The 27,752-nt window shown below is 38.4% G+C and overlaps 1 protein-coding gene across 14 annotated transcripts in view; it reads right to left on the bottom strand.

Annotated features, from left to right (window-relative positions):
* The window catches only part of mef2aa (myocyte enhancer factor 2aa), a 75,322-nt gene extending 67,852 nt beyond the window's left edge, over nucleotides 1-7,470 (bottom strand). For 12 of the 14 annotated variants that reach the window (XM_008412373.2, XM_017305331.1, XM_017305332.1 and 9 more), the window contains exon 1: nucleotides 2,682-2,842. The gene's annotated coding sequence lies outside the window, so the exon portion shown is untranslated. Of the gene's footprint in view, nucleotides 1-704; nucleotides 755-2,681; nucleotides 2,843-7,208 lie in introns of those variants that run through there. The other 2 variants (XM_008412374.2, XM_008412371.2) reach the window with 2 other exon arrangements.
* Between the last annotated feature and the right edge of the window lie 20,282 nt (nucleotides 7,471-27,752).

The raw sequence follows: 27,752 nt of genomic DNA, 5'->3' as shown, positions 1-27,752 counted from the left end.
GGACRCAATCTAATAATTCTATCKGCAAGACAGAGGAGTAAGTGCAACARTTCAAAGCAGGCATGTGAAAGTAACATCTTGTGTGCCTTCAYAGTCATCYCTTTGACTAATACTTGACACAAACTGTTAACACAGTATTCATCTCAGCCCAGTAAAAGTACCCCTCATCCACACATTAGACATAAGAGCTCACGTGACGCAGATCATCAGCAACGAGACCCATTACTGATGAGGCCTGGGGCAGCGAACAAGCTAATGACTGCAGATTGGATGGTGCTTTAATGCTTTGCTTAAGAAATCACTGGCAACCAGCTGGTATGATAATGTGCATGCCATCAGGATAGTGGTAACATAAAAAAAGCACCGTAAAAACTTGTTTGCGTTAATACCGCTGCAGCAACTCAGGTGGCGTAAGAAATTGTCATTGATTTCACTCTGTATGTGTAAAATACACGGCTTAGTAAAAAATGGCAATCTTTACTAGCTTTGCCGAAGATGATTATGTGTTTGCTTTTTATAGATTCTCAGTTAAAACCAATGTTTTAAAAAGCTGCATTTATAAAACCACTARAATGATGTGTCATATTATTCCTGTGGCTTAATGTCCTTTAAYTGACATACCACARAARGTKCCASAGTGACTTAAGAAAAATACATTTAAAMAAATAAAAATAAAAAAAACAATGGGATTGCCCCTCCCCTACCTGTTCCTGCTTTGTCAGACAGCTGCGTGTTGGATACAATTTTCTCTCACCTACAAAGTGAGAAGTGAAAGGTATATTCCCCATCTGTGTGGAGCATACAGTTGCAAAGCACTGCCTGTCAGCTAGCCATAAGTAATTCACTATACTCTCTTGTTCACAAGAAAACAAACTAATCTGTTTGGAAATACTTCCACTTGCAAAAAACACAGACAGAAAGTGAAAAGAGTTCMAGCTTCATTCTCATTAAGGTAATGTTTAATGTCATTTATGACAAGCAGGTGACTGCAGCCTGGCTTTTATCAGCTCGTTAAGACTCCCTGTTGTAATTGTGTTTAATCTAAAAGTTTGCTTTGCCTGTGTCTAAGTATCAAAATAGTGRTAATTACATGTTTTTAACCTCATGGTGTGATAATCAATATATTAAATAATTTTATCAGAAGTATTAATAATTGGTTATTTTCTTAACAAAAGGAAAATACAGCAAATGTATGTTTCTGTAATGTGACACTGTATATTTTTCTCAATAAACAAATGCACTGAAAATACTTGTTGTTCAATTGTATTTCATAAAATTACTAAACATTAACAAGTTAAACATCTAGGCCAATCAAGCATATACAAAAAGCACTTTTATCCCAACAGTAACTTGTAAAATGAGAAACAAGCAAACATTTTAAGCTGTCATTTGTTATTCTAGTGACTAAAAACTAGAGAGGCACTAATAATCAGTTATTTTTTTTATCTCCCCGAGGACAATAACGTATAAAACTGAATTATATCGCAGCAGCTTTTTTTGCATTCAACCGTATTTCCTTAACCTTCATCAGATGTGATTTTTAATAACCTCAAATGAGTGCATCAACAGATATGTTCTTAGCTTASATACTTATTAAAACAAAATATGAGGAAGGTAATTTTGATACATTTATTAAATGAGTAACATTTTTTCTTCTTTTTTTTACATTTGACCTGCCGATCAAGAAAAATTCTTGATCAATCTCAAATAAAAACTGCTCATWAAACAAGACGACATGTAGTGCGCCGCTTTACACTAGAAACATCTGAGAAGGTCAGGTTACTGCTGGCTACTCTCCTCTCTGGCCGGAGGTTAAGGTCATCTGGGAGACAGAAATTCACAGAACCACAAGACAACGCTAGAAGCTCCTCACCAAAAAAAAGGRGRAAAAAAACTGCCTACAACTTCCCACTTGTGATGATAAAATGTGAGACCTTATKTACAAGTTAGAAGTTAATCATATAAAGATCACCTCTGCCACACTTCACTTGAATTCACATGGTTAGGTTCAAATCTGATGGACCAGGTTTGTCACCTTATTAAAATACACTGGAAAGTAACCACCTTCTTATAATACTGTCAAATCAACTCAAATATGCACTGAAACCGACTTTATTACACTTTTTTGGATTTTTAAAGGCGGTTTTAATGAATATTTTTCCAGCTGCAAAGCATTAACACACTAATTTGCAGCCAACTCCTCGTCTGACAACTTCTATTATCACGATCAAGTCACCGTGTGAGCAGGTCTACAGTGGCTCAACGGTGTTATTACATACACAGTGATTACTGTTTAGCGACGCTTTTACAAAGCCTTGCGGACAAGATGACTTACTCTGATGGATTTTTTCTTTATAATAATAGTTCGGAAGTCTTACAAGCAGCTACAGGAGAACTTATCACCGGTGTGTAATGAACACAGCCAAACTCTCACAAGTGACAGATATCAACAGCACCCTTTAACCTCCCACTTGAACATTTTATGGCTTTGACAGCTCACTGTTACTCGCGTGAAATAACACGAGTTTGTACAGTGTTGTGAAAAGGCAGGTAGAGATAGGTGAAAAAATGTGTCCCAAATCCACTCTACGTCTCCCTCTTGCGCTTCTCCCCTCTCCCTGACTGTAGCTTACAGTACCGCCGCCACACTCCGCAACATTGTTTCTATTTCCGTTACTCACCTTTACTCCCGAGTCAGTCGCTGTATATAGACACTCTATATCGGTGACTCCAGTGGATAAACGTAATTTCAGTTCACATTCACACGCTGACTGCTATTTTAGGGGGAGCCGACAAACTCAGAAAAAGCCAATCTCCCTCTTGTCAGTACGAGACTCCTCCCCATCTGACGAGCTGCCTGTCCCTCCTCTGCCCTCCCCTCCGTTCCTCCTCCTCCTCCCCTCCCTCGGAGTTTTCTCTGGCTCGCAAACTCGACCGAGGAAAAACGTGTAAAAGGAATAAAAGTAGTGCTTACCTTTGTTCACCTATAACTCTTACTGTACCCCCTGGGCGTGTTATTATAATATAATATATAATATAACTTTAGGTTAATTTTTACAATGTAATGGTATTTATAGCATAATATAAATATACAAGTAAAGGCATTCACTTCCCAAAGTTTCTCGTCGGGATTTTCAGTAATTAGTTCCACCAACAGCAGCAGTCATTTTGTTTGAAGGCCACATCCTCAGGCCAATACTGATCCGCAGCGTCTGTTCAGCAGCCAATCAGCAGAAGAGGGAGGGATTAGTGCAGTACGTCACGTGTGTGAGGGAGATCAGCGGAGTTGAGATTGCCCTGCCTGTGCTGTTTACCTTGTATGTGAAAGCAGGTGCGGGTGAGAAACCACTGTAATCACAGGGGCGCATCCAGACAGTTTCCTAAAGGGTGGTCATCCAGATGGGGGGCAGTGATAATCACAGGGTTGCATACTAAAATCAAAAGTCAATAATATATTTTTTCTTAAGATTTATTATCCTACAATGAAGGAGGTGGGGACATAGGTGTCTGCCCCGGGGCATTTTCTGTGCCTCAATAAAATTTCATGACAAAATGTTGCTTCCTCATAAGGTCACCCTCTGATCTGTTTATGTGCTAAACCTCATTATTCAGTGCTAAAAAATATATGCCTTCTAACAGAATCTTTAAACAGCTTAGCACTTTTCTTCATTCTTATTTATTTAATCTGTGAAAAACCCTTAAAGGGGACATTTCATATTGAAAAACTTTGTCCATTTGTCAGAGCCTCGAGGCTCTGACATGCTTGAAACCATGACCATGATCATGGTTTCAAGCATGTCAGTAGAAATAATCCAGCCTCACTGTGTTTGTCTCATTCTAACCTCCACTTAAATTTATTTCCCCGTTCTTTGTATCACAGATGTAAGCAGCTGCAACACTTTTAGTAGGTGTAAATGAATTACAACACATTTTTTCTACAGTTGAGCTTGTTTCAGATATGAATCTTTTGTCAGAGTTTTGTGTTGTTTTATAACACAGAGAGGACACCCAACTTTTAGCTTTTTTCATAAAAAATATCTGTTAGTCATTAAATTCAAATTTATTTACAATAATTACCAACAGGGTCTGTTAAAAATATTACATAGTGCTTAAGTGACCAAATTACACATTCTCAGAAAGAAACACTTAGGCCATGTATAGATTATAGAGCTCTAAACAGTATCTTGATTAAGAACAAGCTGTTTTTTGCTATTGATTAGTGCTATTTTCCCTCCCCTGTGCAATGTAAGATACATATAGGTCACACAGGTCTCAGCAGCTTCTGCTTATGAGTAAATTAGGCAGATTCTTAGTTTTAACAATTTCTGCAGATGGATTATGCTCTAACCTCTCATGCTGCTTATGTGGGGTGCCTTTTAGAAATCTGGGAAATGTTTTGCCTCACTATTCATTAATGTTCAACTCGATTCCAAATTACAATTTGTTGTTAAAAAGACATAAGATACAGGAGCAGAGGTTATGACTTAGCAACATTTTCTCCTCCTTTATTGTGTTTGACATTTCTACCATCCTAAATTTAAGTAACTCCAACATACGAGAGTAATTCTTAGTTATCAAACTTGCCCTGAAGGAGTAGTGTCTCTGACAGGAGGGGTAAAGACATGGCATTTGAAATAACAAATTTTCATGCACATTTTTTTTACTTCCACTGATCTACTGGGCTCTTAAAGAAGGACATCTTGTTCAGACTGTTTGTTTTGCACAGTGGCTTATAAAGCTACTCAGACTTTTTCATGTTTCTGTTACATTGTCACTACAAAAGTTAATGCATTTTATTTTTTTTCTTCTGATTCTACACTATCAAGGTAATATGATAGTTTTTAATATGATTTTACACTATCAAGGTAATATGCATTTTACCTTGAACTCTAGTTCAAGGTAAAATGTATATGGCTTTAAAAAATTGTAAATATTGTTACCAATGAATATTTGATTATGGGACCCATTCTACCCCATTCAGTCAACACTTTGCAGAACTGTGTTTTACTGCAGTTACAGATGTGCATTTTGGGGAGACATGTCTCGACCAGTTTTCCACATTCAGAAACTAAAATGTTCCTATGTGTTCTATGCAAAATATCTGAATGTCAGTCAAATTGGATTGAGTAAGCTTTTCAAATCTTGCCACTAGCCTCGATTCTAACCAGCTTCCCTGCTCCCAACAGCACTGTGCTGCTAAAACTATTTTTCACATTCAGAAGAGTGTGTTCAACTGGTTCAGTGTAATTTTTCTGTCTCACATAGCATTTTACAGGATCGTCATAAACTACTGTTTTAGTCTAGAGCCACGGTGGGCAACTGCAGGCCTCCTGCAACTTTTAGATGTGTCTCTGCTTCAACAAACCTGAGTCAAATAATGAAGTCGTTAGCAGGACTCTGGAGAACCTGACTGCACTGAGGAGGTGATTCAGCTGTTGGATTCAAGTGTGTTGGACCAGGGAGACGTCTAAGAGTTGCAGGACACTGGCCCTCCAGGACCAGGATTGCCCACCCCTGGTCTAGAGAGTGTGTTTTTCCACATGTTTGCAGTGTCCATGACATGGGTGAACCTCCTGCACGACTTTCTTTTAACACTACTGTACTTTTTGACACTCCTCACACTACAAGCCAGAGATCTGGACTGTATGATCAATACTTGTTCTTTCAACAGATTATCCCAACATACATTAAGGATTTATGCAGCTCCTCCAGAGTTACTGCAGGCCTATTAACTGCTTCTTTGAACAATGCTCTCCTTGGCAGTTCATTTTGATAGCCATGTCTTAGTTTGCCACTCTCTTTTTGAAAAATGAATTGAACAGAGGTTGTGTAATTGAACAGCTTGTAGCAAGGAGGACTTGGGTTTAATTTTGTGCATGGAAGTTGCATGTTCTCGACCTTTGATTCTCTGAAGGTATTCTGGTTTTCTCCTAAGAACCTGCCAAGCCAATTGGTCTGAGAGAGTGCAGGCATGGTTGGGTGTTTTGCTTGTTTCTGCCTTGCCTTGTGATAGACTGGCAACCTGTTCAGTTGACTGATTCGAGGCACTAGACCTCTCCTCCGTGATCCTTCACAGATCAAGATGGTAAAAGAGCTGGATAGACGGATCAGTTCTGTGTGAGATCTGTAAGCCTTTTTTCTTGGTCCTGTCTGTATTTTTTCTTTGTCTTTACAATTCTGTTTGTTCACTAATGTTCTCTAACTAACCTCTGATGCCTTCAGAGGAAAGCTGTATTTACACACAGGGAACTTTAATTACTGAACAGATTATTTCTACAAGCACTTGGTTGCAATGTATTTTATTTAGGGGTGTCATAGCAAAGGTGAGTGAATACTAACGCACACCATGTTTTCTTTCCCCCTGTGATGTGTGAGGCTTTCTTACACAAGATAACTCACATTCTTAGAGAGGAAAAACAGCACAATAGTGGAATCTCTTCTCTTTCTTACTGAAGTAACCAGCTTTGAAGAAAGTGGAAACTCCACACGGGTTTTCTGCCATTTTCACTGAGCATGTTTTCTCCTGTTTTGTGGCTTGACTGGGAGCTTCTAGTTTTGTAACATGCAGCTTTCTGTGTCTTTACTTTCCAGGAAGTAGGGGGAGTGTGATTGTTCTTGTGCCCTTTAAGACGCTAAAGTGTATTTACTCTGTTCTTTTCATCATTTGCACATTGTTTAAATGTGATAATTCAGGACGCTGTAAAAATTAAGAATTTTTTCTAAATTGTACACTCAAATTGATCAAATTCCTGAGATAATTCCCATAACTATACCTTACAATTTTATTTTAGGAGACAAGAATTGTTGGGTCTTTTGGTACATTTCTAACCCTCATGCTACAGAGCTGTTTTGTTTCTGGGGTTACCATGAAGAAGTGTGTGTGTTAACATCTGCCGCCAACAGGCTCTTCAATGAGGTCACACCACTTGCCTCTTTCTGCATCTTTGAGTTTCCAAAACTCATATGTCTAGAATATTCATGACACACAATGTCAGAAACATATCACAGGTTCTTAGTTTCTTTCCTAAAATTTTATTTAAAGACGTAAATAAGGTTGTGTGCTATAACACACTTGGTTGCGAGGCTTATTTATATACTATTCACTAATAGTAAAAGTGGAAAATGAGTTTTCCACTTGAGCTCTACATTATATTTTTCTTCAAACCCTTTGTAATAAATTAAAGCCTTGTGTAACAGCAGCTTCTTACCTGTTGTTGCTCCACAAACGGTTTCACAGTCTGCTGCAACCTCCACCTCCCTCCTTTGTGTGCATTCACTTTCCTTATCTTGCCTTTTAGTTCACTCTACAGCTCTCCACTTCTTTCTGTTGCCTCTCTGTCACTCACTCCATTGATCATCCTCAAAGCCAGACCAGCTGGCTTTGAATATGTCCCCTCAAGTCCTGAGAGGGCCCGTCTTCACACCCTGTTTCTGCTCTTGTCCCTTGGCTTCTCTACAGGCAGAAAGCAAAGAGGAGGAGCAGTTTGAAGAGCTGGACCCCTGATGGACGCCGACATGTCGAGCATGCGTTACGTGACGGGACTTGGCTCAGGGCTCCCTGGATCAGCCACAGCTGTCATTCATAATTCCAGAAGGTGTTGCTTCTTCTTTCAGATGTGTGAACAAAAACTTTTGAAGCCGTTGTGAAATCTTTCTACAAGTTATTATGTGAAATTAAAGTCTGGCTAGTGAAGCAAGTTCATGGTGCACAGCATTTTTACATTTTCTGTAATTCCTATCAGCATTAATGTACTTGTTGTTGCAGTGCAATAGAAAATCCTTACATTTTTATACATTTATCAAGCAGTAAAACATTCTATGTTAAGAAACAGTTGCTAAATCACCAGTCTGACCCTTTTTGATAGCCCTGCTTTTGCAACTCCTTTTTGCAAACTGGACAGCACTCTCATTCTACAATTCGTAGGGTTAGAGCAAACAGAAAAAGTGATCTGTGATCATTTCTCTTTGGACAATTTCTCTACATCAATCTAAACAACTTACCATGTGGGCCAAAATCAACATTTTATTAACTGAAAAGCAGTTTAAAATAAAACTAAGAAAGAATAGAAAAGTAATCTGTAAAACATCATTGATACAAAATTTAAAAGTCCCTTACTTACCAAGCAAGTCTTAGCAATTAAAAATTATATTCTTGAATTGAGTTGCAATTTGGACACTCATGCAGTAGATGAAAAGTTCTGGATCTCTGCTTATGTGCTTTCAACCCACAAGTTTCAGATAGTTCAAGGGACCGAGATGGCCAAAGAAAAAGACAGATTTTGTTTCTAGCTTTCTGTTTCAATGATGAGTTCGTGTTTTGTTTCAAGACAAGTGTTCTCTCACACTGTTTTTTTTTTTTTTTTGCCAGATACTCTTGTAGCATTTTTTTTGTATTTTTTGTCTTGAGACCAAAGCACGTAGTTTTAGCTGAAGTCCCAGTACAAAAAGCTCCACATTTTAACATGTGCAGTGGAAATGCAGAAATACACACCTCTTGCTCTCCTTTCTCTGCATGGTAATAATTAAAATCCAGTCTTGTTTGCCAATTTGTCTAATTATTTTAATTTTTTCTAACCAGAGCTCTGAAAGTTTTTAATGGATCATCAGCTATTTTCTTCTAGCTTCTCTCCGACTGACTTATGAATAAGCATATTCTTTACTGTATGGCACATTATCTTGTCTTTCCCATCTTGAAAGAGTGGCTAAGAGAAATTAAAAAAACTTCTTTGCCATGTCTTACTTTGCCGAAACAGTCAAGGATTAATAACTAAAAGTTCCCTGACAATTTATTTTACAGGACTTGTTTGCGATGATGTTTTTTTTTCTAAGTATTTCAATATTTCAATGATATGTTGACATTATTAGGATATTATGCTGCTATGGTTGGTTTATCGTAAGTAGATTTTACATGTCTTTACAAGGCTTGCCAATAATTGTGAAGGGTTATGTATGACACAGTAAACGATGAAGCCTATTTCAGCAAACTGTGGGGATGGGCAGCATAATGGTTTGTTCCAGCAAGGCTTTGATGCAGAGCCGACAGCTGGCATTTCCAACATTGCACCAGACCACAAATAGACCCAGACACTCTTTTCTGTCCAATTAAAAGTGCTTTCAGCAAGCTTAATTTTAGAATATAAAAGTCAAGCTTGATCCATAATATTAGAGCATGGGAAAAACAAGATATTTAGTCTGGAAATGAGAAAGCACAATGGCTTGTGATTTTCTCAGTGAGTAAATTGATCATCAAACTAAAATAACATTTCATTAACCAAGGTTGATTAAGAAAACTTCACTGAAAATCCAGCCCACCACCTGCTGCTAATTTATATAATCTTTAATATGGACTCTCTAAAAACAACATGACTTTCAAAACAAAGAGTCAAAATTATGTTCACCAACAATACCAACCACAATTCAGAGAGTTTCTTTATAAAATAAATACTGACCAATTTAAGTAATGATTTAAGACAAATTTTAATCATGTCATAGGTACAAAGTCCTCTAACAAAGTTGTAACAGAATCAACACCAGCGATGTGTTAGATAATCAAGATGGAGATCTAAAAATACTCCATGAGTCACAGTTTGAAAGTCTTCTCTCATTACCCGCTGTAATTAAAAGTAACCAAGGCCTCCGAGCTCCGAATAGCACACAAGTGTTAGGGAGTGACACTCGAAATGTTGCAAGTTTCCCGAGAAAAGTGGAGCAGTTAACTGGAGCTGTGCCTGCCCCAAAAATCTGTGGCTCAGCAGAAAGGAAGCTGTTGGAAATGTCTGCGAGAGTAAAATGTACAAGCCACAGCAGGGCTTACTGTATTTGTTAAGTTGTATTGTGTTAAAAAGCTAACTTATACTTTTGCTTTCTGATGTTTTTAACTTGCTTCGTTTTTCTTCTGCACAACTTTGACTGTCGTGAGCGTCTGTGCTCTTCCCGCGGCGTGCAAAAGTCTTTATGACGAGTTGATGATTCCTCCTGAGATTACCAGTCCCCTGGGTTTCCTAATGCATTCGCCTCTGTTTATCACAACGCTCAAAGCTTATCAACTGCAAGGGGAAGTCTTCTAAACATCCATCCCGTCTTGTTTGCTTGATGGCCTCCCTCATCCCCCCAGCATATGTGCCGAGATTCAGATAATAACATAAGTTCTTTAATTATCTGTCAGATTCACACGAGTCCATAATTCCTTTTATAAAATGGAGTTTCCTTCGAAGTAATCTCATTAAAAATTGAGTAAGGTCGGGAATTAAACCCCTCTTACCATTATTCATTTTCTACCTAATTTCAAGCATTGTTTAATTAATCACCTGTAATGACTTAAATTATTCACAGCCTGAGAAGTTACTGATTGAAATTAGCAAATTTCAGACTGGCAATTACACCAGTGCATCTCAGTAAATTAGAAAAATCGTCAAAAGATTAATTTATTTACGTGTTTTAATTCAAAAAGTAAAACATATTTCAGACGGATTTATTTCAAGTGCTTATTGCCCTTAGTTATGATTGCAAATTAAAGCTAATGAAAATATTGCATATTGCATAACACAAATATTACCTAAGACCAATATCTTTTGTGGGTTAGGGCATCTTTTGCATGAATTTTGGCATCAATCAACGTAGCATGGAGGAAATCACCCTGTCTCTTTCCTGAGATATTAAGGAAGATCGGGTTGGTTTAAATGGGGCTGCACAGTGGCGCAGTTGGTAGAGCTGTTGCCTTGCAGCAAGAAGGCTCTGGGTTCAATTCCCGGCCCCGGTCTTTCTGCATGGAGTTTGCATGTTCTCCCTGTGCATGCGTGGGTTTTCTCCGGGTACTCCAGTTTCCTCCCACAGTCCAAAAACATGACTGTCAGGTTAATTGGCCTCTCCAAATTGGAGTCATCAGCCTCATGACATTAACACTGACATGAAAAATAATATTAAAGAAATAAATATATCAAATATAATTAAAAACATAAATAAGTCATGAGTTCTTTACTGTTATGGTCTGTAAGATATACTTATTCTCAGTATTAGATGTGGTCTCAACAAACCCATGGCACTTCAACAATATTATTTTACCTTTTATCTGGAAATAGTGTCTGTTTATTCTTGCCATACAGACCTCTGTATTAATTATTGCTCGAAAGGTCTTGCCATACCAGTTTATTCCTCTGCATTTACTTTAGTTTCTTAGTTTATTCTTGCATTTTGTTCTTCATTCATTTCTATTTAGTTTCCTTTTATTAGTATTATCCTCTCTTGGTTTATTGCTATGTCCACTTTAGTTTCTTTCCTGTTGCTAGATTTATTTTATCATTAATTGACGCTCACCACCAGTGATCTTCACTCATCACCTGCTGCACCGCCTAATCGTCATGTGTTTCACATCATGTGTTGATTTTTTCACTGTTCAGCGTTGGATTCTCTGTTTTTATGTCATAATTCACATCTAGTTCGTCGCTCCGTTTTATGTCCCGCTTCTCCTGTTTCAAAGTTTTGCGCAATGTGCGCGCCTTTTTTTTTTTTAACCCCCTATGGTGCAGGGGGATTTCCCCTAAGCGTATCGATGGGGAAAAGGCAGACTGACATAAACCTTTTAAAACAACGGAAACAATTTCGGTATTGTGATTATTGAAATTTAAAAGTGCTGTGGTACCGTTGTTCTATCACACCCGTTTCATACCAGACCACTTACAGCACCGGTGTTAACGCTATAAAATGAACACTCTCTATTGTGGTATCACCCATGGAGGGATTTATTTATTTAAATTGGTTCATTTTTCAGAGTGATACAAAGTGAAGGTAACGTGATTTTAGTAATTACATGTTTATAAGAGCGATTTTCTGTTGTCCTTCCATGGAAGCAGGCAGCTTTCAAACGGAAATTAAACACTTTTAACATAAGTTGCTGCTTAACATGATCACAGAACTGCCAAAACATATGTACAAAAATACCAGACAAAGTGAATCTCAGCATGAATTATGAGTTGTCATTGGCTATAAGCCACGATCATCAAGGTAAACAGGAATAAACATTTTAAATAAATCAGTCCGTGAGTAGAGAATCTACATGTTATTGAAGACTCACTTTTTCTATGATGCTCGAATTTACTGAAGCATATCTGAACTATTTCAGCTGCACAGAACAATTTTCTAATATTGAATGCCAGTCAGTATATTTCTTGGGAGAAAGTCATCCGGATTCAGCTGCATTTAAATGGTTTTCCAGTGGATTTGTTCTGATGGTACATAATACTGAGCTATCGTTTTGTACATTTCACTGTTGGCTACTTTCACAGATTTTCTGACATGTTGATTGCATCATATGCAAAAATGTGTCTGAATGTGTCTGTGTAAGTGTGAGTTTCAAGCATTGGCAGCATCGGTGAGCAGGTGCCATCACTTCTCATTCCCACAATTTACAGTGAAAAGACATGTCGAGGACAGGCTGGATTAGGAAAGTCTGCGAAAAGACGTGTGTGGGAGAAACCACTCTAATTTTTGCCTTTCAGCCATTTCTCTTTTGCATGCGGGTATAATGACAAATCAAGCTATGCTAATTCAGCTTGTCAGGTTTTGTTTGTTTGCTTACCAAGAAGGCAGAGGATACGAGAGTCTGCTCTTATGATATATGGACACATTAAAAAAAACAGGGGGGGAGGGGGGAGGGGAGGCGTAATTTCGTTACCAGAAGCTTCATTCCTTTAAAAAAGAAGTTCCAATCAGGTCACAAACTAGGTCTTTTTGGTATTACAGTAAACTTTGGATGGATTTTAAGGGTGAACATAAGGGGCACACAGTGCAAATATCCAACTGCCAGAATAATGTAAGAAAAAAAAATTGGGCCCAAAAAGTAGTCTTTGGCATTTTTTAACTTAATTGGTTTCCATGTTTGTTTCTATGCATGTTTTAAAACCATATATACTACACACAGCAGGTTTGATGTTCAATTCTAATTTTTGCTGAAATCTATTTTTGGGAGGTGCGAGGGGCGAGAGGGTTACAGAGGTTGTTCATTTGTGGTCGTTCATACTACTAACTAAATACAATCGCAATGAGACTTCTTTGTGAACCCCAAAGCGACCCGCATGCGCTGAAGAACGTAGACGTCGCATAGCTGGGGACTGTTTATGAATTATGATGCACACTTCACATCAGTGACCTAAAGGTCTGTTAAAATGCAACATTAATGTTTAGAATGTGGATTATTTTAAAGAAAAAAAACAACAAATACATATCCAATTTAACATGACATATGAAAAGATTAGAATTGGCCCTTTCAGATATCCACAAAAAAAGTCGGACATGCGTTGCAAATGGGCAAAAAATAATAACATTTGCCTGCTGTGTAAACATAACCTAATACTGTTTCAGGGAGAACTCTAAAAACCTTGCCTTTAACCACAGTTGTAGTTATGGCGGGCTCTTAGTTTCACATAAGCATCATAAGTAACGGCAGGCATAGAACAGCTATGCAATCATGATCCTCGAAATATAATTCAGGATTCATGTTGCACAAATGTGCTCAAGAAAAATCCCCAAATCTTCTGGCAAGAGCAGTTGAGAAAGTCATGAGAGCACATCATCACCCGGAGAAAAGACCATGAGACGGTGAGGGAAAGCAAGCCTTTGTTTCAAGGATTGCACTGAAAGACATTGCCATCATCAGCTTTCTTTGTTGCACACTTTGTCTCTCCAGATTTTGCTGGTCTCCCGAAGGTAAATAGAGGCTTGACTCATGGAGACACATGCAGTTTTTCCCCACAACAGGTAATAAATTTGCGTGTCAAGCCTGCGTGTCACAGATTAAACATGCTTTGTTTTGGATGATTTATGAGTGCGGCTGTACTTGGCGGCAAGAAGCCGGAGGTTTGATGGCGTGGAGGGGGTAGCAGGTGAGTCAGTGAGTTGGTGAGTGTCAGATTTGTCTTACAGGAAGACTGATCTGTAGCTCCTCTAAGGGTGCCCACTGCAACACACACCTATGTCATTAATCACACACAGACTCGGAGTATGGGATGCTTTGTCTTCTCCCCCTTTCACACCAATGCTGCAAGCTGTCACTGTCCTGAGAAAAGCTTGTTTCTTACTACTATAATAAACTAGGAGAGAATCTGTATTCCTTCTTGAACAACACAGCCAAAAAGATGTAAAGTTAACATTTTTAAGCAGGTCTTTTTTTAGCCTTAACTTTTTTGCAGAATTTAATACCTCCCAATGGAATATGAGACCCTGAAGTGGACGACTCCTTCACCCATCCCCTCCTTGAAGAAGGTTACCTGGATATACAGGATTAGGATCTTTCAGCGTCCTCTCGAAGAAACCGCTGATTCAGCAGGCAGCACAGCTAAAAGCATGTTGACTTATAATCCGAATGCAGCTGACTGCTGATGCCCCACTTTCTTCTGATTGCACACACCGCCTCCTTCTTTTTGCAGGCCGAGTTTGAGGAAATTAATCACAGCAGGAGTAGCAATAAATCCTCTTTAAGGACAGTGGCTTGGTTTTTGACTTCAAGTTGAACATCATGGGAAAAAGATAAACTTGTTGTATACTTTTGAACCCTTGTGAACTTTATTCCCCTTAATGTGAATCTGTGAGGCTAACAACTAAACATGAAACAATAAAGGCTATTTTGGCATTTAAAAAAAATAAAAAACTTTAGTTAAATTGCATTTTAAAAACAACTGACTTTACTCTTGTTCACCCATGGTGAAAATTATGTATAGACGCTTGACTATATAGATTGCTTCCTTTATTTTTTACATCTTTGACATTAACTGGTTGAGTCTGGGCCACAAGTTTTATAGCTCTCATTAAGCTTTTTGGCACAATTGGTAGGGCTAATTTAAAATGGTTGGTTTACACTTACTTAGCTTTGAAAAATAACTCTCAAATCTGTATGAAGATGAAGCCAGAAGATTATTACTTTTGCCTTCTTTATTACACCTAAAACTAAAAATGATTAGCGTTTGGGATCAACATCCTGACTGTGCCAAAGTCAACCATCTAGTAGTTTTTGTAAGGTGCAGTTAAAGTATTACTGAATTTAATCAATGCAATGTATCAAAACCACAAAAACCTCATTTTTTTACTACCACCACCACCATGATTGGCAATTGCTTTAGTGTTAGAAAGCTTCACTTTGACTCTTAAACATTCTTCTTGTCATCGTGGCTCAACAGGTCTCTTCTTTTTTGATTAACCTTAAAAGCTTTCTTCAGAAGCACTCCAGAAATTCCCTTTGACCTCTACCCATTTCTGTTTAGCTTGCCTGTGCCAATTTTGGAACAAATTGACAAAAAGTTTTTATTTTCCTTTCTGTTCTTGGTGACAATTTAAATAGAATGGATTTAATTGTGACATAATACAGCAACTTTATCCCTAACACACATCAGCTAGCTAGGGGATAGAACAGGCTAAAAATCACATTTTTGGGGATACCTCCCCAAGTCCTGGCCTCAACGCTATTTAAAATATATGAACTATGTTTAAGTCAAAACCATGTCAGAAAACTAGTCTGAATTAGCTTAACTAGCTCTGTTAAGCTAAATATCCAGAAATATTGAGCTTGCTAATAACATCAAACTGCACAAAATCAACTTTTACAAGCTTTCCCTCAGTAAATATTTCTAGCTCAGTTGTATGCTCATCCAAAAGGGAAAGGCAAACAAAAATCCAGAATGAAGCTCATAAACACAACTTTAATGGGCAAATAAGAATAACTCACAGTTGTCCATTTTTTTCAGAGGGAATTATTAGAGACAGTGGCAAAATTCCCAACTTAGGCCTAGTTCTACTTTTTTTTAATTTAAAGAAATATTTGAGACATTAATGGGAAAAATAATCTGCTGGAAAGTTTTGCAGAAGACGATCTTCAAACACTGCCATGTAGTTGGTTGCACTGTACATTTTTTTTCTCTGGGATGAATGTTTTCTTTGCACTAAAATATGGCCTAAAATTAGCCATCCACCATTGATATCCATAAACAGGTCATTTCTGACTCTAACCCTAGGTGGCCAGGAAGGATCATAACGATCTGTCAAAATAGACCTCAGGTCCACAAGGCATGCTTTCAGCGTGCACAGCTAAGCATGTGAAGTACATAATTGCGCACACTGTTTAACATTTATTACATTCAGTACACCATTGCGGTTTGTTTACCATAACATACCTGGTAAACAGACTTAATGTGCCTGAGTAAATATTTGCTGCACTATATCAAATTCAGCTCCTAAATTAAGGCTATCAGAGAGGCCAAATAGGGTCATGTGTGAAATAACAGAGTTGTTAGGCTTTTCAGAGCTCAACACACAGATTGCCCTATCTCACGAGTGGTTCAAGTGTTTGCACACAGATCTCTACTGCCTGTGGGCTTATATATCACACTGTGCCTTATTAAGAGCTTTTATAAAATCTGGCTTTCACAGTCCCACATTACTCCACACTCTCAAGGCAGCAGTCTTCAGGACCTCAGATTGCATGCACACCCAGCGAAACATTTAGTCCCCTTGAACGCATTGGGGCTGAGTACTTGTGTGAGATAGATAAAATGCAAGAAAATAATTTTTTTTTTGATATCTTATGAACCTTGAGCTAATCATGTTTAAAGTGCTCTTCTTTGTGTTTGTGAAGAATTGTAGGATGTCACGGCTCAATGTGATTCAGTCAGTTTTCGCCGTATTCAATTACTTACTTAGACCACAACATTTCACTATACTTTACAAAGTTCTGATAGTGACCCACATTCAAAATATTTTTGCCCTTTTAAAATGACATTTGTAAGCATATTCTGCTGGATCCAAGTAGAATGCATGGTATTTGTCCCGCAACGCGAGATCAAATGTCAGACAGATGAGCTATTTCCCTTTCTGCGGTAATGAGCAGCGGCCGCAGAAGCATAAATTAATTATCCTGAACTGCATGGTATGACTTCACTGTAATCGCTGAAACTTGTGATGTGATTCTGGGTGTAGCCGGACTGTGTCCCATTCCTACAGCTACCAAAATAGAGAACTCCATTTTATTATGGCATGCTGGGAATTCCCCACCATTTCCTTGTGCTCTTGACCTCCCACCCTCCATTGTATGTACAAGGAGAGGGTCTTAGTCTGGAGTGGGTCAATGCAGCTCTGCCAGGCTGACAGATCGGCTCGTTGTGCCCTCTGCTGCTCCGTCTGCACTGCGACTCCATTGTTCTGCCCTCTCAGGTGGAGCCCCGCAGCAACTCCTCACCATTGTGTCTGACAGACCAGCAACCTGATACCATGGCAGTTTAGGCGCCTGTCTGTGTCCCTTTGGAATAATGGAGCCATTAGTTCTGAATATACTTGCCTGCATTTGTTTGCATTTGAACAGAATTTTTGTACATCTCACAAAACGAAAAGAGAATTATGAAACAAATATTATTTCTGTCAATTAAGGCTTTGTTTCTATAGAGGATATTTTGGAAAAACTGCAATTTTCTGATACATTTACAGTATACCTCACTTTGTAACTGTCCGTTTTTGGTGACAAATGTTAAAATATCCCTAAAGACTTTCAACTGTGACGATGTTTTTGAAATATAAGATGCAGCAATGTGGATAATATCTAATAACTTGTATGACTTACTGTTTGGTGATTACAATGTATTTTTCTCAGTTTTTACATTACATTCCTAAATGCATAAGAGCGTACTTGCTGAATTTATAGCTGGGAAATTGGAAAATTCAGCATCAGAGTGCAAATAAAGTGCATCTTTAAAAACAATAATGAAGAGGCCCGCTTTATGCTCGCGTGCTACCACCAACTGTGCTCAAAACAACCACAACAATAGGGCACATTTTAAAGCCTTTTTGAAACATCTGTAAGTAAAATCACAAAGTGCCTCATAAAGGCAAAGAAGTAAATTAAAACATTATTGAATTAAAACATGATTTAAAAAACAAAACCCAAAAATTTAAATGCAGCATGCATTGCTTATTGTTGCAGGGTCATGGAAGGGCTGGTGCCCATCTTCATCTGCTACTGGGCATCAGTTCATCACAGGGTAACACTGTGAAACAAAGGACAAACAACCATGAACACTTACCTAAAAACATCTATAGACCAATTAACCTAACAGACAGTTTTAGTAAACTGGACTAACCAGAAAGAACACACTGACGCACAGGCAGAACATGCAAACTCAATGCAGAAAGATTCTAGGTCAGACTGACCTAGAATCTGAACTTTTTTTTGCCACAAAGCAACATTACTACTGTCTACTCCAGTGTGTAGCCCTAAATGGTGCACTTAAATGAAGATAAATAAAACAACATTTGTGAAGATCTCACGGAAAAGCTTGTTGGAACAATCTAGATTTGTGAATATATTAACTTAGCATTAGTCACATTAAATAAAAAGAAACAGACACAGCATTCTTTGCTGCCATTATTTAGCCAATTGCACTGGTTTTCCAGTTTGGAATGGTACAATCTCTTCTAATCCCAGTCTAATCTACAACAGGAAAGAGCAAAGCGTTTTTGGTCTTCTGACAGAAAATCTGAGGTCCAATAACTGCCCTGAGTTCAACATTCAAAATGACTCCGTCTAATCAAACCAAGAGCACACATAGGCCTGTGAACCTAAGAACAAATCCCCTCAATGTTTGAACACATAAGAAATAATTGCGTATTTATCACCTTGCATTGGTACTAATAGTTAGCATTGAAATAAATAACAAACATGCTGCTTTTTAAAACTTGGAACTAGACTGCTCTGGTGTGGTGTCCTTGTAAGACTAACTCTATTGTCTTTGACAAATTAAAAACACTATCATCAATGCTGAAGTTGCCAACATCATTGCTCTCTTCTGGCTTGGAATCCTTGCAAATTTGGTCAAAAATCAGCAAAAGCTTTGTAATAGTGTTTACAGTCGTGAAACAGAGGTCTTAATAAGGACGTTTTAAAGTACTTAGCTTATGTGTTTACTGCACAGAAACAATGACCATCCAGGTGCTACTAAATGGTGCTCTTTTTTAGCAGCAGACTGTACTACAACTTTACTGAAGGAAGACTGACATCCACAAAGTAATGGAAAAAGTGAGATAGAAGAAGCCTACAGCACAGACACAACACAACAGCCTGTGCACATCAAAGCGAGCCCCAACCTAACTGAGCATGCCGTTGTGTGTCACTGAGGAATAGTCCCCTTTTTATGTAACACACAGATGATTAAAGAGTTCAACACAGCAAGCAGACTAATGACTCCACTGGGTTGCAGGGGAACTCATGAGAGAAGAAGGCAGGGGCCTCTGGAGGATACTTTCTGAAATGGGGATAGGTTCTAAAATATACAAATTTATTCATCAGAACTCAGTCTTTTTGTGTCATGGAAGTGTACAGATGTGAGTGTGTGCAGGTGGCAGAGAATGAATGCGAGTGAAGACGATGCAGGGAGACGAAGATGTGAGAAAATAATTCAGTGAGTTTGACGGTATCTGCCTTCTGAGAGCAATAAAAGATCAAGAAAACCATAACAACTGCACTTTTAAAAACAGACAAAAAAAACAACTACAGTACCAAAAAGGACAAGTTTAACTTCTTATTTTTTGTTATTTAGTTTTTTCAAAGAGATGTGTTATTAGATATTAGTGTTAATTATGTGAAAGAGTTCAATTTTAAAGTTTAACCATGTGAGGAGATGCCTTTTCACTTTATTTAGCAAAGATACACATATCTCAGCTATTTTATGAAGAATAACATAATAATGCTTAAGTTTTTTTTTTTTTTTTCATCCAAAAACTTAAGTGTAGCACCCAACACAAGTAACTAGATTGTAACCCTTTGTTCAGGGTGATGGCTAATATTATTTTTTTGATTTTCACCTGTCAAAGAAAACTGGTTGGCACAAACTATGAAACAACTTCTCCGTCTATGTGCACTCTGTCACTATTCATTGCATAATATGAAAAAAACCTAACATTTCAATAGGCTTTAATATCTATATTACATTAATCTCTTTGCAATGACAACATATTTTAATATATTCTTCATAAATGTAATTTAATGTGTTCATTTATTAAAGTGTATCCAATATGTATCCACTTAATTTTTTTTTTTCATTTCATTCTGTAAACTGCTTTTATTGCTGTTGTATATCCATATGAGCTTTTGTAAACCTTTTCATTGCTTCCGTCTTTCAGAAATAGAACATAATACCCATGGCACATATCATTGGAGGAGGGGGTCTTCATCCGTTGTATAAGGCCCTGAAATAGTAAATGCAAATCCACTAAAATGGTTACTCCTCATGAGTACGATTCAGCAGGGATGACAACATAAACAATGGTGCAGTTAGTTGTTAAAACCAGCTGCACAGTGCTATTGTTAGGATTAGTGGGGGTAATCTCCGGGCTGGAAAAGCTCACAGAGGAGACACCTGATCAGAGAGAGTAGATAAGTACTTGTTCCTCTTTTATTCTGCACTGTAATTGCAAGAAATGTTCAATATTACATTTATTTGACATATTACCTGCGTTTTACTTGATTTTATTAAGTTTTTAGTAAACAGGGACTAGTAGTGAGATTCCAATAAAAAAATTTTAAAAAAATCATGTAGCAAGATTTAAGAATATTCTCAGAAAAACAATCTGGATGAAAGCTGAGACTAGTAAATAAAATGAAAGTTCAAAGGAGAATATAAAGCAAGACAAAAAGGGAGCGAGTGCTTGTGTTTGTCTGGATGGGCAGAAAGCCTGCAGAGCTTGGCAGGAGTCCTGTATCTGACAGCAGCTGTGGCCTCGGTTTTATATCTTAAGGTGGTGCCTTGACTCCACACCAGTCTTTCCTTCTCCATCTCTTTTCAATCAGAAGGGACCATAAATTATTGTCAGTGGTAATCACAGCTGTCCATTGTGGGCCTGCTAAGGGCTCCCAGCCTGTCCTGGTGCATTAAGTCACGCTACATGGTGGCACCTCTGATATGGGCAGTGAGATGGACCTGCTAGCAAGCTTAGACACATGACAAAAGTTGAGTGGATGTGCCAAGAAGTATCTGTAGCAAGTGATGATGATCTGCAGGATAGATATGATTAGACTGGGTTTTAAATCAGCGCAATTCAGGGGGAAATGACAACTTTGGTGACATGTCAGGAGCAGTGTATAAAAAAAAAAATCAATCTTGTGATTTTCTCATGAAAAACAAGTGACTCTTGAAACTTTTATATTTTGTTATCAAACCGACATATAAACATTGATACACTAAAAGGTTCTTTATCTTAATATAAACAAAGGGTAGTTTTTATGTTTGAGAAGCAAAATGTCTTACTGTTCTTGGGCCATTAGTGTTTTGCATTGGTTATGTACTTTAAAAACTTTGTATCTGAAAAGGATTTTGTTTTATCCTAAAGCAAAAGCGATTTATTTCTTGAACTAAATAATTGTACTATGTCATTCTATCTACTCAAAATGTTTTCCTTTGTTTTTCTTATTTTATGAATGATGACTTTATTGATCTTATGTTCAATATTTGCTGTGCAGCACTTGAGTGCAACTTTAATTTGTCTAAGGTCACAAATAGATAAAGTTAACACTGACATAAAGGTATGTATTTGTTAATATACAGTTTGGACTTCTAACTGTATCATTCTAACCCAGTGAATGATTTATTGCAGTTTATTGTCTTTTTTATTTCTCTTAAAACATTAATAAATTATGGGAATTTATACATTTAGTTTTCAGTAACAGTCTATTTGAAACTTTTGAACACAATATAATGGATTTGTCTCTGACAGAGCATAAATATTGGGTGAACTCATGCTGATTGATAAACTCCTTTTGGATGTTCACTAAATGCTTTTACAGCTTTACCCCTAAAGTCATAAAGCATATAAAATGGGTATCCCCTCCTTCCTTCTAAGCTAGAAATCATCTGGTTCCTTTGGCAAGCTGCCCGGGCAGTTGTGGCGCAGACTGTTTTTCACAACAGAGCTGTTTCTTTTTTCTGTGAACATTCTCAGCATGGGATGGCACACCTTCCTCTGGCAAGACACTGCTGTCAGACCTGATCAGCAGAGAGCAGCCTTCCCTTTCAATTAGCCTTGCCTGTCCAAGAACAGGGCCAGGAGCACCAGCACACAGCCACACGGGCCGCCAGTGGAAGGAACAGCAAGAAGAACAGGTGGGAGAAGCAGGGAGAGCTGCAGAAGTAAGCCCCAAAACTCCAAGCAGGGACTGAAATACCCTCCACTGCTGTGCAGTAAGTCCCTGTGTAGCAGGAAAGGCCTTGCCATTGAACGTCACAGTAAACAGAGGCAGGCTCTATGGAAACACGGCCATTTGGCACAAAGGCAGGGGATGAGATATGGCACCAATGAGGCAGATAATTCCCTGAATAACTATATCTTCCCCCGCGTGTGCTATCACAATGATGAAACGTAATAGTTTATGTGCGGGTGTGAATGGGATGCAGGGGGAGAGGAACATGCAGGAAACAATCCATAGTGCTATTTTGGAAACAACACACCACAGTTTATAAGCCACTAATCAAGAGACAAATTAGAGGTTGTTTGGAGAACCCGTGGACAGCGCTGAATGAGCTCGAGGAGGAGCGCTGGGAGTGAAGGGAAGCTATGCCTCTAGGCTGTTTATTAGAAATGCCACATCCAGGTGGGATTTGCTGAGTTGCACCCTAGCCAGCATCTTTCTCTCAGTGGAAAGAGCCTGAGGAGGAGGATGGTAAACATGAGCAGCTGTAACACAAGTGCATGTTGCATGCATATGCTTGATTGGACGTTATAACGCTCCTCAGAGGAAGCATATATCGAGAAGGTCAACCTTCGGAATACCATGAGCCTGTTCAGTTGATCATCAGCAACGTTGTAACTTGTTGCCTCTTGTGGCGTCATGGAGAATTAAAACCAGCGTTCAGTCCAAGCTTTCTAAGTTGTTGCATTAATAACACCCTCGGTGAGTCTCTACTGCTCTTCAACAAATCAAAATYTGGGAAATCGTCTACATATCTGGATCGATTCAGCATAGTTCCACAAAACACACATAAAATACACTCCCTATTCTCAGAACCAAGTAAGGGAAGCAAACTCCTCAGTGATTGCATAAGCACAAAAGCCATGGAAAATTGTTCAAGGCACAGTCAGTGAATATCCTTATGTCTGTTGATAAGGTCAGTTTCCGCTACTCGTAAAAACAGTTTCTGTCTTATTTATTTTAATATTAAAGTTAAAGCTAGATAAATGTAAAAAAAAAAACATGCTTTATGCTTTATTGGATTGGGGGACTGGTTGTGCWTTATTACAAACTCGCAAAAACGTTTTGATTCTTTTTCTCACCTGGTTGTCATTAAACCATTGTCAAAAAATGAACCTTAAATGCAAAAAGGACAAATGTCAATTACTGTTCCTTGAATGAAAATATCCTGTATAATTCTGACAACTGAGCAAAACAACCCTTTTCATTTGTTGTTTCATCAGTCAAGTCACAATGGTATAACTATTACAAGCCAGAGTTACAGGAGAAATGTTTCAATGCTGTTACATTTTGCAATGTTTATCATGAGCTGCTTTGATGCATCATAAATCATGCTTTTCTGTTTTCTCTTGTCACTGTGAAGAATCAATAATTAACTCTTCTGAATATTGTCGTTTGCTGTCAGGACAACATAAGAACACTAAACAAATAATAATGTAATGCTTAGCATAACACCTGTTTATGCAGAGTTCTCCTGTTAAAACAGTAGTGGACATTCTCATTATTATCTATGTCACCACACAGTCTCAGTTTTAACAATTGTTAGGAAGCTTTGTTCTTTGTTCAAATTGGGTCTGGAATCTGCACCAAAGCACACTTTCAAGCAATGCCAAAGCCTGAAAATAATACTGTTCTCTGTTAGCTTTGGTTCCATATGTATGCAGTTCAATCCATATGTTAAGTGAGGATGTGACTCCATCCCTTTGTTCTTTTGCCATTCATGAAATAAATCTGTAGAGGGTGTAGTGAATAGTTACGGTTATTCTTAGGCGAACTCACATCCTTTTTGAGGAAATGCTGCCGTACCTTTCTATACAATGGTCACTGAGTTGAGGTYAACATACAGGTTTGCTGGTGTTCTGTAATGAGCATTTGGCCCAGCCACAGCATATGTTGATCCAGTTAGATCTAGATAGTTAATTCTATTAAGTGAACACTGCTAACCAATTTTGGCCTAAATGTAAAAATAAATAAATACCTCTAAACAACCGTGTCGTCTTTGTCTGGAACAGCTGTCATTTAGTGTTTATGACAACCACCAATGAGGTTTTTTTTCAGTGGTTTTGACTAATTTTAACCAACTCTACTTTGTAGAATAGTTTTAACTTTGGCACATTGGGTGGTTTTTGTGCATGAATACCCTGTTTAAAATCACTTCCTAGCATCTCWGTCACATTTAAGGACAAACTCTTACTCTGCCATTTTTAAGCTGTTCAGTGCACTTACTAGTACACTTTGGATATTTGCCCTGCTGCATAGCCCACATGGATTTGCGCTTAAAGAAGAAAGCTGATGGCTGAATATTCMACTTCAAGATTTTTTGCCAGAGAGGATAATTCATGGTTCCATTGATTTATCAAAAGAAGCATTTATATTACACTGCACTTACTCTTTTTGCACAACTTGCTTAAGTAACTTTTATTCAGTTTCAGTGACTAGTCATGATGAATATRTAAAAGTATGATATATTGCAAAAACTGATGTATTGCTGCTAAACTTGTGTATATACAAACCCTTATAGAATCAGATATTCCATGAACTTAAAATCCAAACATGAAATTAGAATCCTTTTTTAATCAWAGCTCTTTTAATTTAAGTATAGTTACATTTTGGCTGTATGACACTAGTMAAATCTAGTATCAAAAAACTTTATATTTCACTATTTCCTATATCATATAACATCAAGAAATTCAACCGAACTACAAGCGATTCTGAATAGTTGGAGAGTATTGCTATATCTGATTTCCAACAGCAGAAGGGAAACAACAAAACAAAATCCTAGCTCAAAAAAAAAAATTACAAAGTGAAACAACGCGATTCAGAGGGAAGGGCAACACCCTTTTTTCTTCTCCTACTGAAATATAGGATGTGGGCCTCTTAGGTGAGCGCTGTTGTCAGCCAGAGACAAACTGCAGCTCCTGGGAGTGCCCCAGATCTGACAGAAACCTTCTCCTCCATCAGTCACGTCATCTGAGTCAGTGAAGGAGTCTGTGCCCTGCTCGCGGTCACACCAACCAGGAGACACAAGCTGTTCCTCTCCAGGTGCTCATTAATGTACTTGTCCTTGATAGCTTCGCCATACAACAACGCAAAGACAAACACAAGCCCGCCGTGTTCTAATTACACTGCAGCTTGCAGACGCTTACATGGAYGAGCATCATACATTTCAGTAGCAGAATAAGAAATGTCACACAACTGCAGACTCTCCTCTACTTTCACCTGCTGTTTTTTTTCTTTGCTTTGTTCAGTTTCCTCCACTATGGTGGCGGCGTGGGGGCTGAGGGGATTGTAATACAGAAATAAAGAGTAAATGTAGCGCTATGTAAAGATGGTTATCGCCTTTGAAGTTGGGGACGTCAGGGACAGCTTATAATAGAGGCGGTGCTGGAGTGGAGAGCCTCACTGAAGGAGAAAAATCATCAAGCCTGCACAGATATTAGCATATGGGCCTAATTATCATATGAAACTCAGCCTCCATAACCAGCCTTGGCCTCCAATATGACTTTCTATCCATCTATATTATCACCTACCCAGCTGAAAAATAGAGAGCATATATGACCCTGGTATTGTCTTATACCTCTCCGCTCTGTGGCTTGCTTCAATAACTACCATGCCTCCAATGTTCCTTTTTCCATTCTGCAGTTAAGCCAGACAGTTAATTATCCAGTAGCAGGGAGGCCAGGTCTCTTTGCTGGCTGAGATAACGATATGCTTTGCTGGGCAGAGAATGAAGAGGGCCGGCCCATGGGGAACCAAGCTGATGTCAGGCAATCTTTCAAAAAAAAAAAAAAAAAAGGCCCAGGCAATTAGATGCACCACTGCTACCAGGGATGACTCGTGTTATTGAAGATACTGGATAGCCTCTCTAATGGGGGTATTTAGGGCAATTATGATAAAGATGTCAGGGCGACCTCCCTGTGACTGTTGCTTTTACACGAGGTGCCTCTTAGTGCAAGATCACAGAGCAGAAATAAGACTAAAGACGTGGCCAGTCCCACATGGAAGTCTTGCCACCAGCAGAACAGCACTTAAGACTCAAGTCTCATGTGAAAGTTACTGTCTAGAGGTGCTAAATGGGCTAATCTGCCATCTTAGTTGTGATTTATGGGAATTTTGGGGTCTATTATGACAGTCTCCAGAAAGTAAACACACCATTGCTCGGTTAAAAGCACAACGCCCCACAGATTTGTTTCCACTTCACATTGTACCCATTTAGCTCATTCATTCCAGGGAGACATAAAGCACTGTTATTATTTAATGGACCAGGGAAGATGACCAGCAGAAAGGAAGCAGAACCCCGCAGAGGGACCTTTCATGTGGCTACTGTAACACTCTCTGCTTGCACCTGAATTGTTTCAATGCCCACATTCACCTTGACCATCAGCTTTCCGTTTGTAATATCCATTTATTCTTGAAATTGCAGCTCAGTGACATAACAATAATAGCCACTGGTCAATCTATACAATTTAAAAACCAGCCGGCTCATTTGGAGTGTCAGCATATGCCATGCACATTGCTGGCATGACACTAAACACACACTAACTAATGTTTGAAGTCAGTTCAAAGAGGCAAAAGCAGAGGAAAAGAGCAACGTGGATCCTGCCTGTATCCTCCTTCCTTATTTAAAACAGTCAAACAGCTGGCTGGGCTCTCACAGAGAGCTCGTGATTGTTTTTAACCTACGTCTGTGGATCATAAAAACCTTGCTCTGTGCAATAACTTATGAGATGAAATTGCTATCAGAAAATAGCAATTTCATCATCCAGATGAAGGACAGATTTTCAGTCAAGCAGATTTGCAAGAGTAAATATTTCAGTTGTTCATATTTCAATATAGCAACCGTGTTCCTCAGAGAAGGCAGTAGAGGAAATACACTTGCAACAATGTTGAATTTGTTGTAGTACAGTAGCAAAGCAATATTACTCAAAATGAGCGATTCGTATCACACCGATTCACCAAGTGATATATTTCAGGGGGGTTTTTTAACATCAATTTTAAAACTTACATATCACAGCTAATGAAAACCACATAAAATACTTTATATTGTGGAATATTATGTTTTTGTCAAGCTCTGGCCTACCAAAGGGAGGACATGCACTTCATATTTGCATAGAATTGATAACCTCCCCAAAGATCATAGCCACAATCACTACTATGTAAGCTTACTGCAAGATACTGGTGATGTATCCAAGAATATTAAAGGAAAGTTAAGTGGAAGAAAACAACAAAAGACAAAAGGTGTACAAGCTGTAGGGATAACCACAGCCTTGGGAAGATTGGAATACAAGACTCATTCAATAGTTTACAGGAGGTAAACAGACTGTAGCTTGAGTCAGAGCTTCAAGAGTCAAAATTGTATCCATAACATATACAATTATTAAGCCACTCGTGAACCACGGAGTGCTGGATGGCAACGCTGGTGGCGTTGTACATGCCTCAAGCATATCCATCCATCCATCCATCCATCCATCCATCCATCCATCCATCCATCCATCCATCCATCCATCCATCCATCCATCCATCCATCCATCCATCCATC

The sequence above is a fragment of the Poecilia reticulata genome, linkage group LG6, assembly GCF_000633615.1.
Source record: "Poecilia reticulata strain Guanapo linkage group LG6, Guppy_female_1.0+MT, whole genome shotgun sequence".
Taxonomy (NCBI): domain Eukaryota; kingdom Metazoa; phylum Chordata; class Actinopteri; order Cyprinodontiformes; family Poeciliidae; genus Poecilia; species Poecilia reticulata.
The sequence above is the reverse complement of the archived record's forward strand: the minus strand, read 5'-3'. Positions and strand labels throughout refer to the sequence as shown.